We start from the raw sequence: 14,301 nt of genomic DNA, 5'->3' as shown, positions 1-14,301 counted from the left end.
GGGGCCATGGGCAGCTCCTTGCATGTCCCGGCCCCTGGTGCCCAGGAGAAAGCCAAGACAAGTGCGTGCCCCACCGCGAGCATCATCAGGCCGGAGAGACCGGGCGGAGCGAGGTCTTGCTCCCCAGAAACTGAAGAAAGAAGAGTGGGAAGGCTGGTGCCTCCTCCGAGCCCTGGAGCAGGTCCTAGGCACCCAGCACTGTGTGCGCCCGGGTATGCAACCACTCCGTGCAGATGTTGGCATCTTGCGGGCAACATCGGGGAGCGGCACAGCACCCTCTCCAGGCACCCTCCGCCCACCCCCACGCCCCCAGGACTGACCCTATTGTCTTGCTCTCCTTTACCCCCATCTGTCTGCCTGTACGTCCCGCACTGGGTTCGCAGCGCACAACCCCGCTGGGGTCCCTCTGGCGGTCGCCGTATCGGCGCAGCCCGGGCCCGGGGCTCCCGTGAAGAGAAAATCATGAATGAAATGCAGGCGGTTCTTTCGCTCCCCCGCCCTCGCTGTCCAGGCAACCTCCGCGCGGGGGCGGCGCGCGCGGGGACTCCGCGCAGAGTAGGGGGAGGGGGCGCCTGAGAGCAGGGTCAGGGACTAAGGCTCGGGGATCCGGCCCCACTCGGGCCCCTGGTCGCTGTCGGAGCTCCCACGCCCCGCCCGCCAGCCCCGCGGGCCCTGCGCAATTCCCGGCGAGCGGCGCCAGGCCGCCCGGGGGCGGGGCGGAGCCCGGGCCGGGGGGTGCCAAGCCGACCCGGCGCTGCGCCCGCGACTCCGCAGCCCAAGCGCATTTGGTGGGGCGGCCGGGCAAGGGAGCGCGCACGGAGCGCGGGACGGAGCGCCGGGCGGACGGACCGACGGACGGACGCCCCCGCACACGCAGACGCACAGAGCTCGGCGCGGCCCCCGTCACACACACACACTCGCGCAGACACACACAGGAACACACGCAGACACACGCACACTCGGGCGCGCACATCCTCCCGCCAGCCTGCCCGCCCGCCCGCTCGCCGGCGCCCGGAGCCCGCTCTGGCCGGTAAGTGCGGCGCCTCTGTGGGCGCCTTTGTGTGGGGAGCCGGGAGGTGGAAGGCGCGGGGTCCCTGCCGGGGCCGCCCCGCGAGTGAGACCTCCTCCAACCCCCAGGGCCGAGAAGCCAGAGCCCGCCACCGCCACGCCCCCATGGGGCTCCCTGCGCCCCCGGACTGGGGGAGGGGGACCCGCGTCGGGAGGGGGCTCGGCGCTGGGTACCGGGGAGAGAGCGGCAGCCACTCCCCACGAAGCTCGTGCACGGTTGAGGGGAAGGATGGAGGAGGTGGTCCCGGGTCCGAGCCTCCGCGACCGAGGCTGGTGCGCGGCTCTTGGCTTCATCGCCTCTCCGGGGTCTGAAGCTCCGGAGGGAGGCAGGAGATCGCCGCTAGCCTGCTGGCCTGTAAAACGAACTCCCAGCCTTCCCTTCGCTTCGCCTCCCCCGGACCGACAGTGTAGCTTAAATCACCGGCTACCCACCCACCCTCAAAATAAAAGCCCAGCGCGTTCCCCTCCCCCAGCATGCCCTTTTTTCCTAGATGAGGCCCAGACTCCTGCAAAATCCGGAGATTGTCCTGATCAGAGCCCTGAGGGGCTTACCTGACCAAGGATCACGTGGCTTAGAGGGTCAGAACCAGATGAGCCCTTGGAACTCACTTAACCCTCTCACTGTACAAATGGGGAAACTGAGGTCCAGTGAGGTGGCTTGACCAAGGTCACCAGAGTTAGTGACAAAGCCTGCCTTAGAATTTAGGGTCTTTGGCTTTCCTTTTCATTTTTTTCCTACATGATTCAATTCTATAGCCACTGGAACCCCAAAATTCATCTGAGTGTACCAGCAAAGTCTTTGTAATTCCAGCCCTGCCCCCACTTGGAGCGGCAGGTGCCATTCATTTGCTACCATCCTTACTGTGGGGGGAAAAGGGTGGCCTTTAGTTTGCTTCAGTCAGCCTCAAAGGAGAGAGCTCTCTTATGCAAGCAAGCACTCCAGGTTTGGGGATTTGATTGGCAAGAATGAAGCAGCCCTGGGCAGAAGATCAGATTCTAGGATGTTGGGCTCTCCCAGAAGTCATTGAGTCTGTGTCCTCAGTTGGACCAGTTGCTGTGGCATTCAAGAAGCAACCCCTTCCCTCACCTTGACCTGACTATACGGCTTCCCAGTCATGCTCCCCTCCTTAATGGCCTGCATCTTATACCCAGGCCCCTTGTGTCATCATTTGTGGAGGTCCCCAAATCCTTCACATCCAGCTGCCTCTTCCTCCTTGATGTCTGTTGAGTATGGCCTCTTGGTGTTGCTGACAAAGCTGCTGGGGAAGCTTGAGTTACAGCTTCATCAGACTCAGGTGGTAGCTCAGGGCAAGGCTCTCTCAAGGGCAGCTGGGTGTCCCCAGAGCTGAGCCTGATGCCTGGTGCAGACAGGGTGCCCCGAGAGGTATGTCGAAGGAGTACAAGCTGGGTGGTGAGTGCATGAAGTCAGTCACTCTTGAGGAGACTAAAGACGTAGACAGCATAGTTGGCAAGGAGGGCAGTGTTCAGTCTGTAGGAGCCTGAGGCTCTTGTCTCAAGAGTTTCCTTCTTGAGTGGGGTGAGCAGCCTGGCAAGGTGACTAGGTGTCCTAACTTCAGGGACGACCACTCAGGCCGTAGGCCCTAGAAATGGCATTGCACTCCAGAAGCGCCATTTACGTAGACTTCCTAATGCTTGGTGCCCCTTGGCTTTTTGTAGAGCAGTGGCTTCCACCCTGAAAGTGGAGAGATCTGGGTTCCAGGCCCAACCTCCTCCTTGCTGGCTGGACAGCTTCAATGAATGCTCATAACCTCTCTGGGTCTGAGATTCTCCATCTGAAAGATAAGATCATGGTATTGGAAATTTGCAGGGTACCTTTCAGGGCTGAGCCAGGGAGAAGGGTGGGGGGAAGGGGAGCACTTATTTATATAACTACTGTGGGCCTGCTTTTCCTCTTCTATTACTCTGTGAGGGAATACAATGAGGTGAGATAATTTATGTAGGGTACTTAGCACAGTGCCTGGGGCATATAAGGAGCTCCAGAATAGGTAACTATTAATACAGTTAGAGCCCGGGCTTTTTGGGTATACCCTCCACGTCTTCCCTCTTCCATTGCCCAAAGACATGGGATTTTAGGGCCCCAGAGTCCCTCTCTCCCCAAAATTCCCTTCCCCACCTGACTTAGGGCTCAGCTGGCATAAAACATCCATACCTCCCTGGGACAAGGAACGCTTCTCTTCATCCATTGTTTCACAGCTAATTGTGACGGAATTTAGAAATTGATGTAGTGTCAAAGCTTTTCTTACACTGTCCTTACAATTTAATTCTCTAACACACCCATGATAGCCACAGTATTACCATTCCCATTTTATTAACAGGGAAGCTAAGACTTGGAGTCGATCTTACCTAAGGGTGCATAATTTTTTTTTTAAGATTTTTATTTATTTGTTAGAGAGAGAGAGAGAGATACAGAGCGCAAGCATAGGCAGACAGAGTGGCAGACTAGAGGCAGAGGGAGAAGCAGGCTCCCTGCCGAGCAAGGAGCCTGATGCGGGACTCGATCCCAGGACACTGGGATCATGACCTGAGCCGAAGGCAGCCGCTTAACCATCTGAGCCACCCAGGCGTCCCGAGGGTGCATAATTTAAAAGTCTCATCCAGAGAGCTGTACCTCGAGCTCAGATCATCTGAATCCAGATTCTGAACTCTTCCCTGTCATGTCACCGGTCTCTTCCCAACACCTGCCCTAAAAGAGATACAGATGACCTTTGGGGAAGAGTTGAGAAGAAGGATGGATTTTATTCTTCTGGAAAATCAGGAGTCACTTCTTGGAGAAGCTGTGTAACATGTGAGTTGGGTCTACATGATTAGTACACTAGAAGAAAGAAAGGGCATTATTTCAAGTATTACAGGGAGCATGAACAGAGAACAGGCAGCGGGGCCTTCTCGGGCGTGTGTAGAAACTGGGAATTGTTTCATTCCAACTGGAGCAGAAAGCATAACCGAGGAGTTGCGAGAAGGAAGACTGGGTAGGAAGGTGGAGGCAGTTTCTGGGAGCATTGAATGCCAAGCTAAGAGACTGGTCTTTAGTTTCTGAGTAGGGGAGAGACCTGATCCAGCCTGGCCAATAGGAATCTCATCCTGGCTGCTGTGTGGAGAACAGATTGGAGGGGAGAACCCACTGGCAGGGGGCCCAGGTAAGACACAATGACAGTGTCTAAGTGAGAGATAAGGAGTGGGGGTGGTCGTAAGAATGAAGACAGAAAGGAGTTGATGCAGGAGGCCAGAGTGTCACCGAAATGGGCAGGGGTTTGGATGTGGGTGCTAGAGGGAGGGGGGGAATGAGAAGTGGTGGCAAGGGTTTTGAGCCTGAGTTGCTAAGGATGCTATTCACAGAAAGAGCCCAGTAGGAAGGAGGATAGGGAGGCCTGCCAGTGGGGGCTGTGGGTCTGACAGGACGCCATCATGACTCCTGCAAAGCTGGCTCACTGAGCACCCCGAACTGTCAAGAGTCAATTCGTTCATCCATTCATTAAATCTCCAGATACATATAAACATCTGTTATGTGCCAGGTTGTTCTGGGCTCTGGGGATACATTGCTGAAAAAGATGAACTTCCTGCCCAAGCTCTACCAAGGGAGACAGAAAATAAAACATAAGCAGAGATATGACATTTCAAGGGGTGAGAAGTGCTCTGGAGAAAAATAAAACAGGGTGGGGAGGGGAAAGAGTGAAGGAAGAGATTTGCCTTTAAACAGAACTATCTTTGAGGAGGTGAGAGTTGACCAAAGATCTGAATGAAGTGAGGAAATCAGGGAAAAGAGCATTCTAAGAAGAGGAGACCGCCAGTGCAAAGGCCCTGGGGTAAGAATACCTTGGTGTTTTCAGGGAGCAACAAGTATGGCTATAAGAGATGGGCAGAGAGGAAGGGTGGTAAGGAAAAAGGTAGAAAAGAGGGGCAGGGCCAGATCGTGTAGGTGTTTATAGGCCTGAGGAATAAAAAATCACAGTGTTAAGGAGTCCCAAGAGAACCAGAGTCCTATTCTCCTTGTATTTTTAGTGACTAGCAAACCAAACCTGATACTCAGCGCTAGCTCACTAAATAGTTGTTGAATGCATGAATGTTAGAAATGACTGTTTATGTATGAAGCTGCATACTTTGGAATTATATGAACCACTAAGTATATTACGACAGAGTAAGGTGTAGTAGGATCAAAATGATAAAGCTCATATGATTTGAATGTGATGTCATTCAAGTATGAAAAGTCCACAGTTTGCAGATTTGTTGGAGAGCAAGGACCTTGGTGAGAATGTCTAACTTTGGGCTAATGTAGAGGCTAAACCGTTCATGGCCAAATCTCCTGGTCAGTGTGATGGTCAAAGAAAGACCCTAAATTGCCCTTCCTTTGCTTGGTGAGGTGTTTTGTTGAAGTCATTAGAGAGGCTTCAAGTCAGATGTTCCTCTGCCCCAGAACTCTCTGGAAGTCACTCAGAACTTGTGGACTTCAGCAATGGGCAGCTTGTGGAGTCAGCCGCAGAGATTGTATGTTTCATCATCAGCCTAAGGGTGTTGCCTGGCCTCAAAAAATAAATTACATTATAAAAATAAAATGACCGCACTGTAAAGCAAATGTAAGACGAACCATGATCTTGAACATCCTGTTCTGTTTCTTCTGAAAATCTTTTTTTCTTCATGCAGTTTATTATTTTTTTTATTTAAATTTCAGTTAGTTAACATAGAGTGTAATGTTAATTTCAGGTGTACCATATAGTGATGCAAGACTTCCCTATATCACCAGGTGCTCATCACAGTTAAGGACTCCTTAATCCCTATCTGCCTCCTCTCACCTACCTCCCCTCCGGTAACCATCAATTTGTTCCCTGTATCAAGAGTCTGTTTCTTGATTGTCTCTAAAGGTCTGTATTTTTTAATGGATGAAATCAGTCCACACCTAGCTTTAGTATCTTGTGTTTTTCACTTAACACTTTATCATGACTTCCATGTTCCATCCTGATCTTTATTTATCCTCAGTAGCTTTACTCTATTTTGGTTAACCATTTCCTTGTCGGCGGATCCCATAGTGAACATCCTCAACCGCAGCTTTTCTATCTCAGGTTCTCGAGGCTTCCGTTTTGAGCATCCTCAAGAGGGTATGACGGGGCCATGGAGGGGTTAAAGAGGGGCCAAAGGGATGGAAAGGAGTGACTGTGGACAGGGGCAGGGGGATTTCATGGAAATAAATGATGTGGCCATGGGTCCTGGCACAGAAAGAGAACGGGGGACCCCAGAGCGAGAGCCAAGGAGGGAATGGATGGAGAGATCTCGGATCAGGAGGCCAGAGGCAAAAGAGCGCTGAGGGTATGCCAGAGTGGTACCCAGCTCTGTCTGATTCGAGATGGGGTCCCTCCAGCATTTCATTTGTTCTGTAGGGGGTGCTTTTTTAAAATTGGGAAGTACCTGAAATTTGCTATGTTATTCATTTCTAAGTGTACATTTCTGGGGGCGTTTAAGTACATTCGCAATATTTTCCTAATATTGCACTACCGTCACCATCCCCCACCCAGAGAACTCTCTTCATCATGCAAAACTGAAATTCTGTATCCGTTAAACAATAAGCCCTCATTCCCACCCAGCCTCTGGTGGCCTGTATTCCACTTTCTTTCTCTATGAACTCACCTGTCCTGGGCCCCTCGCATAAGTGCAATCATACAGTTCTTGCCTTTTTTGTGTCTGGCTTGCTTCCCTTAGCACAGCGTCTTCAGGATGCTTCCAGGTTGTAGAGTGGGCCAGAATTTCCTTCCTTTTTAAGGCTGAGTAAAAAATATTCTGTTGTCTGCACGACCACACTTGGTTTATCCGTTCGTCCATTGAGGAGCTCTTGGTTTGCTTCTGGCTTCGGGCTATTGTGGACTTTGTTCCAGTGAATACTGATGTATGTATCTGAGCCCCTGCTTTCGGTTTTTTTGGACCTAGAAATGGAATTGCTGGATCATAGGGTCACTGTGTGTTTAACTTTGTGAGAAACCATTGGGGCTTTCTTTTAAGAGGCTTTTTGTGGGCCTAGCATGAGAAGGCCACTGAAGGAAGTCTTGGGAGTTTGGAGTCTGGGAACAAGCCATTAGTTTAAAAAAAAAAAAAAAAAAAAGATGCTCGGGGCACTTGGATGGCTCAGTTGTTTAAGTGGCCAACTCTTGGTTTCGGCTCAGGTTGTGATCTCACAGTCATGAGATCGAGCCCCTCATTGTGCTCTGCGCTCAGCACAGAGTCTGCTCCAGATTCTCTCTCCCTTTCCCCCGAGCTCCTGTGCTTTTTCTCTCTCTCAAATAAATAAAATCTTCCAAAAAAAAAAGAAGAAGAAGAAGAAGTAGTTTGTGGCTTTTTCATGGCCTTGGAGCTAATAGAAGAGAGAACAGAGTAAAAGTGAATCCAGCCTCCATTTGTGAAGAATTATTGTGATTTAGAAGCCTTGTGGGTGGAAAAGAAAGCTCTCCGGAGAGGTCTTAGAGGACACAGTTCATTCATGCATGCAAGTATTTACTGTGCCAGGAAATCCACATGGCCACAAGGCCCCTGCCCACAAGGAGCTTACGTCTCTTGGGGGTGCCAGTCGAGTAACCCAGCAACAGTGCTCCATCCTGACGTGTGCTCTGATAATAATGATAATAATAATGAGCACTAACTTCTTCTGGGTGTTTATGACATGATCTCACCCGACCCTCATGATGGTTCTGTACAGAAGGCTTTTATGGTCCTCAGTGTACAGGCTCAGAGAGCTTGAGGAACTTGCCAAGGTCACACAGCAGGGGAGTGGCCGAGCCAGAATGCAGACCTAGGCTGTAACATCGTCTAGTGCTGGGCAGAGGGCTGCAGGAACACAGGAGACACGTGTGCATGGTGTGGAGATCCGAGAAGGCTTCCTGCAGGAGGAGGTGAGGCCGGCATTTTAGTGTAAGTCAGCTGTGTTCTGCTTTCAACCATGGTTTTAGAAAATGATTTTCTGTAGCAGCAGCAGGAGCAGCCTCCAGACCTGATGCCTTAGACTCTGACCTCCAAGGGTGCCCTGCCTCGCTGAGACTCGTATCAGAGGAAGAAGCTCATTCATCATCCCCCAGAGCTTATCATAAGCAGAGAGGCCTGCAGGGGCCATTTCCTTTTCCCTCTGGCTTCCTTGCCTGACCTCCTTCTAGACCATCCTGGGGTGCCACAGAGGGACATCCAGGGCTCCTCCTGGGCCTGAGCAGCTTCAGGACAGAGGGCCAGAATTGACAAAACCCAAAGCCCAGGAGTGTCCATGGAGGTCCCGTGTACACCTTCTGTGCCACTTTGGTGCCCTGAGATGCCCGGACCTCGTGGGCTTCCATCATGGCCAAAACTCTATCTTCCCCAAACCCAGATGTAGTCCGTCTCCTCAGCTCCTTAAAGCCTGGGTGAGGCCCATGGCCTGCAGCCCTGCTTCCTACCAGGGACCCTCCTGGCCTTTGAGTGGGAGAACTCTTCATTGTGAAAGGCTTCCCGGCCCCATCCCGTAAATACTGCCAGCTGCACCTTCAGCCATGACCTCCAGGAATGAGGGACCTGCCCTCCAAGGTAACCAGTGTTCCCAGTTCTACCTTTGCGGATGTCTTGTCTGCTCTTGATCTTCATAGGAATGGCGTCATCGTGTGGGGTCATTCGGGGCACAAGGCAGTTGGGGGATCCATCCCCGTTGTGTCCCCAGCTCACTGGCACAAATTTCTACATCCTGCTAGACTGGCAAGACCTGCCTTCATGCCGCCAAGAAAAAGCAGCCTCAAGTTCAAGTGTGGATGCCTTAGCCGGCTGCCAAGCAGGCCTCCATGCCGCGGGAGTCCCCTCTCCCGTGGCATGCACCCAGCTGCACCCACATGTCGTCTTTCTCCCCCTCCCCTACTCCTGCATGTCTGCACGTCTTTGCCCCAGCGCGGTCCTCTACCTGGCACGCCCTCCCCATTGCCCGCTGGACGCCTGCTTGTCCCAGAGGTGCTCGTCCTCGCTCCATGCAGCTTCCCAGCCCCTCTGCTCCTGTCCTCCTGGACACTTCCATAAGATGGGAGTTGATATTTAACACATTCTTTGTTTCTTTTTTTTATTAGTTTCACAGGTAGAGTTCAGTGATTCATCAGTTGCATATAACACCCAGTGTTCGTTACATCATGTACCCTCCTTAATGCCCGTCACCCAGTTACCCCATCCCCCCAACAACCCCTCCAGCAACCCTTCTTTTGTTTCCTAGAGTTTATTGTCTCTCGTGTTTTCCTCCCTCTCAATTTTCACCTTGTTTTACTTTCCCTTCCCTTCCCCCGTGTTCAGGGAAACACACCTGTGCGTGTGTGTTAAATTCCACATATGAGTGAGATCATACGATAATTGTCTTTCACTCATTAACTTATTTTGCTTCGCATAATACCCTCTAGTTCCATCCCCCTCGTTGCAAATGGCAAGATCTCATTCTTTCTGACGGATGCCCATTCATCTGTCAATGGGCTCTTTCCATATTTTTGCCATTTCTGACTCTGTGCACTAAGCTGGATGCTGGTTGAGGGCAGGCACTGGGTTTCGGGCCCAACAGAGCTGACAGAAAAGAATCATATAAGAATATAAGATAACAGGCCTTGTCTCAAGATTGTGTTGGAAGCAAACTGGATTTAAAGAGACCATGCAAGGGTTCCTGGGTGGCTCAGTCAGTTAAGCACCTGCTTTCAGCTCAGGTCATGATCTCAGGGTCCTGGGATCAAGTCCTGCATCAGACTCCTTACTCAGCGAGGAGCCTGCTTTGCCCTCTGCCTGCCATTCCCCCACTTGTAGGTGCGTGCGCTCTCTCGCTCGCTCTCTCTCTCACAAATAAATTTAAAAATCTTAAAAAAAAAAAAAACCAACCATGCAAAATAAATCTCACCCACCCTCTGAAGCCAATAAAAGAGACAGTGTAAAATATCTCTGACTACAGATGATAAATGGAGAATAAGACTCGCCCCCAGTGAAGCAGAGACGCCCCAGCCCTTCCCCAGAGGACCTAGCATCATGGGAAATGGCATCAATGAGTACAAAATAGTACAGCTCAGGGAGCCAAGGAAGAGATCCAAGTCAATCAGGGAAGGCTGCCTGGAGTAGGTAAAGTTCCAAATGCTTTCAAAGAGGAGTCTATTAAGGCAGGGAGTTACATAATCAGGGGGCAATTCACAGAGGGCCTTAACGCATGATCCAAAGCAGCTGGGATCTGTCCTCTTGTGACCTGTTCTTGAGTCTCACATGGATGTTCTTCCCCTTCACTTCTGTTCACTCACCTCTTCCTTCTTTTTCTCCCACTTAGTCACTCCTTCCTGTCTTCTTTTCAAATCTGAGCGTACAGGAAAATGCTGGGTGCACATTGTCTGGCTATCCATCCCCATTCCTCTGCACTGGGCTCCCCATCATGGGCCTTATAGCAGGAGGCCCATCTTTTACCGCTTCTCAGCCTGGGCAGCTCACAGAAGCCCAGATTCTGAACAAGAGAGCCAGGAAGCAGCCCCGGGTGGGGTGCAGTCTTTTGCCAGATTCCAAGTCACAAGTTAAAAGGTGGGAGAATAATTTAGCCAGAGGGACAGTAAGCATGCCCTGGGCTCACCACAAAGGCTTCCTGGAGGACACATGATGCCGAGGCAGAGGTTCCAAGGGCAGAATGGCCCAAAGCCACAGCTCAGAGAGGAGGAGCAGAGAGTCCTCTGCAGGAAGGAAGAACAGGAGAGACAAAGGCTGCGAATCAAAAATGAGCATGGCTAGAAGGTGGGGCAGTGTTCATGGTGCAGGAAGATTTGGGGAATCCAGTGATGTCCCATTTCCGGTTCTTTGACCCATCTTCCCAAGGGCTCTGGGTCTGACGGGGGAACCTGGCAACAGCCCAGGGCTCTCCAGAAGGAAGAAGAGCCAGATCTGCTGGGGAGGCCCTGTGTTGTTCTCGTTAGCTCCAGGAACACCTGACAGAGCCCAAGGAAAAAGGAAACAGACCTTCGGAGCTCATGGCTCTGCCTGGTCCAAAGAACAGGAGCACCTCCGGTGCGGGGCTGACTTCGAGGGAGCCAGGAAATGAAGCTTTGAGCCTGGTCAGCTGTCATCAGGAGGAAGCTGTCTGCCTCAGGTTGACTGGTGCCTTCTTTACTGCGGTCACTTTCACAGCCCATACCACAACCCCGTTGCAGGCAGCTCTGTTGCTCTTGCAGCCCAGAGGAAGAAACTGAGGTTCAGAGAGGTCCAGACACCAACCAGGGATCCCATGGGGAGAAGGTGGCAAAGCACAGTGTTTCAACCAGGTCTCTCTGCCTCTAAATCCATCCTGTTTCCAGAGTGCTACAGTTCCATTGAGGTGTGTGACCTCAGAATGGTCAGCTGTCATGTTTTGAGGGATTGTGCCATAACTGAGGACCTCTGTTGACAACCTGCCCTGGGCCCCAGGTCTCCAGCTGTACAGTAGCATGAGGCATGGAGAAGACCGCCCATCCTTGGCTCAGGACCAGGTTGTGTCCTGTCTTTTCCATGGGTCACCTGAGCAGGACTAGAGTGACACTTAACCTGTGCTCTTGCCAAGCTCTAACCCTTCCAAGTGCCTATTAGCTCCTAGACAAAATGAGCTTATGATGTCTTTTTCACAAGTTGTTGCAAGGGTCTCATTAGATAAGGCATGGGAAAGCATGGGGCATATCGGAGGCAAGCAGCTGACAGTACATCTGAATACAGGAGGTCAGACCCTTTTGAACTTTGATTCCTGGCCCCATCTGTTGTTGTTGTTGTTTTTTTTCTTTTTCTTTCCCATTCTAATTGATACTCTTGTCTCTTCTCGGACCCAACCAAGGTTTTCTTTCTTTTTTTTTTTAATTTTATTTATTTATTTGATAGATATCACAAGTAGGCAAAGAGGCAGGCAGAGAAAGAGAGGGGGGAAGCAGGCTTCCTGCTGAGCAGAGAGCCTGGTGCGGGGCTAGATCCCAGGACCCTGAGATCATGACCTGAGCTGAAGACAGAGGCTTTAACCCACTGAGCCACCCAGGCGCCCCCCAACCAAGGTTTTCAAAGGTAGCCTCTGCCTTTCCTCTCCCAGTCTCTGCCTCTGACTCGGTTTGTCTGAGTCTTTTCACCAAATCCTAAAGTGCCAGGGTCTTCCCAGCCCGGGCTGGCACTGCTTGGGCCAGGCCTTAGCACCGAAGGGCTAAACCAGAGGCAGAGGGTGGGGACTCAGGCCAGTACTAGACTTCGTGATGTGGAGAGGGAGGAGCTAGAACCTTCCCTGGCTGCAGGGGGAGCAACCGTGGTTCTGAGCCCCAACTCTCCACTCTGTAAGCACACACAAGCTCTGGGAGAAGAGGTTTCATAAGCGTGAAGGGCAGAGCAGAGGCCAAATGGGACCATTGTGGGTGATCCAGAGCAAAGCAGAGGCACAGGTAGTCCAGGCCAATGGGTGGCATCAGGGACACTGAAGTTGAAACCAGAGGCCCATAGACACCAGCCGCATGAAACCATTTGTGGTCAGTGTGTGTGTGTGACCAACATAGGCCAAGTCAGAATGCTCATTGCATGTGGACTGGGGTGAGCTACAAGAGTGGACAAGGCCTTAGTCCTAGAAGTCCAAGAAGTCCAAGACAGAGACTCTGCCAGGGCCTTCGGTGAAGGGCCAGGTGCTGAGGCTAGGCCAGTGTCCAAGCCGGACAAGCAGCCCTGAAATGGAGTGTTGTTACCACTGTCTGCCACCGTTGTGCGAGCTCACTCGTCCATAGTGGGCTCTGTGCCCTGAACTTCTCCATCATTCCTCTAGGAGCTGGATGTTTACTCATCCCCACAATGGCATGTTAAAGATGAGGAAACAGGCTCAGAGAGTTGGAGTAACACTCCTGATCTCCTCCACAACTGGCAGCCTGACCCTCCCATTTGTCAGTCAGTAAATGGTGGAACCATTTACACCATGGAAATTGGCAGGTGCCACTAATCATGGTTTTTCCATTTATTTATTTATTTATTTGTATTTCTGAGAACCAATTTACTGGCACATCATAAGACTCATTCTAGAGTCTCCATAGACCTCATCTGTGTGGGGAAAGAAGAGCTGTATTCACTGAGAAACAGGCAACACCTGACATAGAAGATAAGGTATGTGTACAAGACAAACAGCTAACGTTTTTAGGTTTTTTTTTTTTTTTTTTTAAGATTTTACTTATTTGTTTGACACAGAGAGATCACAAGTAGGCAGAGAGGCAGGCAGAGAGAGAGGGAGAAGAAGACTCCCACTGAGCAGAGAGCCTGATGCGGGGCTCTGAGATCATGACCTGAGCCAAAGGCAGAAGCTTAATCCACTGAGCTACCCAGGCACTCCAGGGTTGTTTTTTGTTTTTTGTTTTTGTTTTTGTTTTTTAAGATTTTATTTGAGAAAGCATATGCACATGAGTGGGGGGTGGGGTGGGGGGGATGACTTCCAGCAAAGCAGGGATCCTAGGGCCCTGGGATCATGACCTGAGCCAAAGGCAGATGCTCACAGACTGAGCCCCCAGGCATCCCTCACTTAAGATCCTTAAGAATCCTTTGATGTCTAGATGATTTTCTCCATTTCACAGGTAAGGAAACTGAGGCATAGAGAATCCAAGTATCTTTTGCAAGACTGAGCAACCAGTGGGGGAATCCTTTGTTCATACTCAGGCTGCCCAATCCCACAGCCTGTGCTTTTTTGGTTTTTAATGAGCCATTTATTCATACTCAGTCTCTAACCTGCTTTTAATTGATCTTTCCAAGAAATAAGTCTTGAATCTATCTGCCAGGTGTCAGATCGAGTATAGGTATGGCAAACAGGAGAGTCCGTGCCAGAAGCTGCACACTTCATGGTTTAAATAAAGCCTGGGCCTGGGGTTGAGGCAAACTGAGCTGGAAGCCTGGTTCTGCCACTTACCAACTGTGTGACCTTGAACAATGACTCAGTCCCTCCAAATCCCAATCTCCGCGTGTGTGGGAGGAGGAGGAGCACTGTGTTTCGTTGATGGGGTTACAGCGAGAGATGAAGGATGGAGAATGTGCCCAGCAGTTGGCATGGTCTCCAGCACACAGCGAGCACTCAATCGGGGGAGGTGGCAGGGGGCTGGGGGAGCGTGGGAATTCCAGTCCACAGGTTTGTGTACAGATGCTCCGTGGGAACTGGGGATACAGGCATCAATAGATCATTTCTGAACAGAGAGGTGAGAAAGGAAGAGGGGACATTGGAACAAGAGCTTTAAAGGGTCTTCAAGAGTTTTCCATGCTGGGAAG

The 14,301-nt window shown here is 51.2% G+C and overlaps 1 protein-coding gene across 1 annotated transcript in view; it reads left to right on the top strand.

The window, feature by feature from the left end:
- Positions 1-576: 576 nt before the first annotated feature.
- PTPN5 (protein tyrosine phosphatase non-receptor type 5) overlaps positions 577-14,301 on the top strand; it is a 54,481-nt gene continuing 40,756 nt past the window's right edge. Inside the window, exon 1 of the mRNA XM_082747300.1 lies at positions 577-1,030. The gene's annotated coding sequence lies outside the window, so the exon portion shown is untranslated. The remainder of the gene's footprint in view (positions 1,031-14,301) is intronic.

This window comes from Mustela nivalis (assembly GCF_964662115.1).
Source record: "Mustela nivalis genome assembly, chromosome: 9".
Taxonomy (NCBI): domain Eukaryota; kingdom Metazoa; phylum Chordata; class Mammalia; order Carnivora; family Mustelidae; genus Mustela; species Mustela nivalis.
The sequence above is the reverse complement of the archived record's forward strand: the minus strand, read 5'-3'. Positions and strand labels throughout refer to the sequence as shown.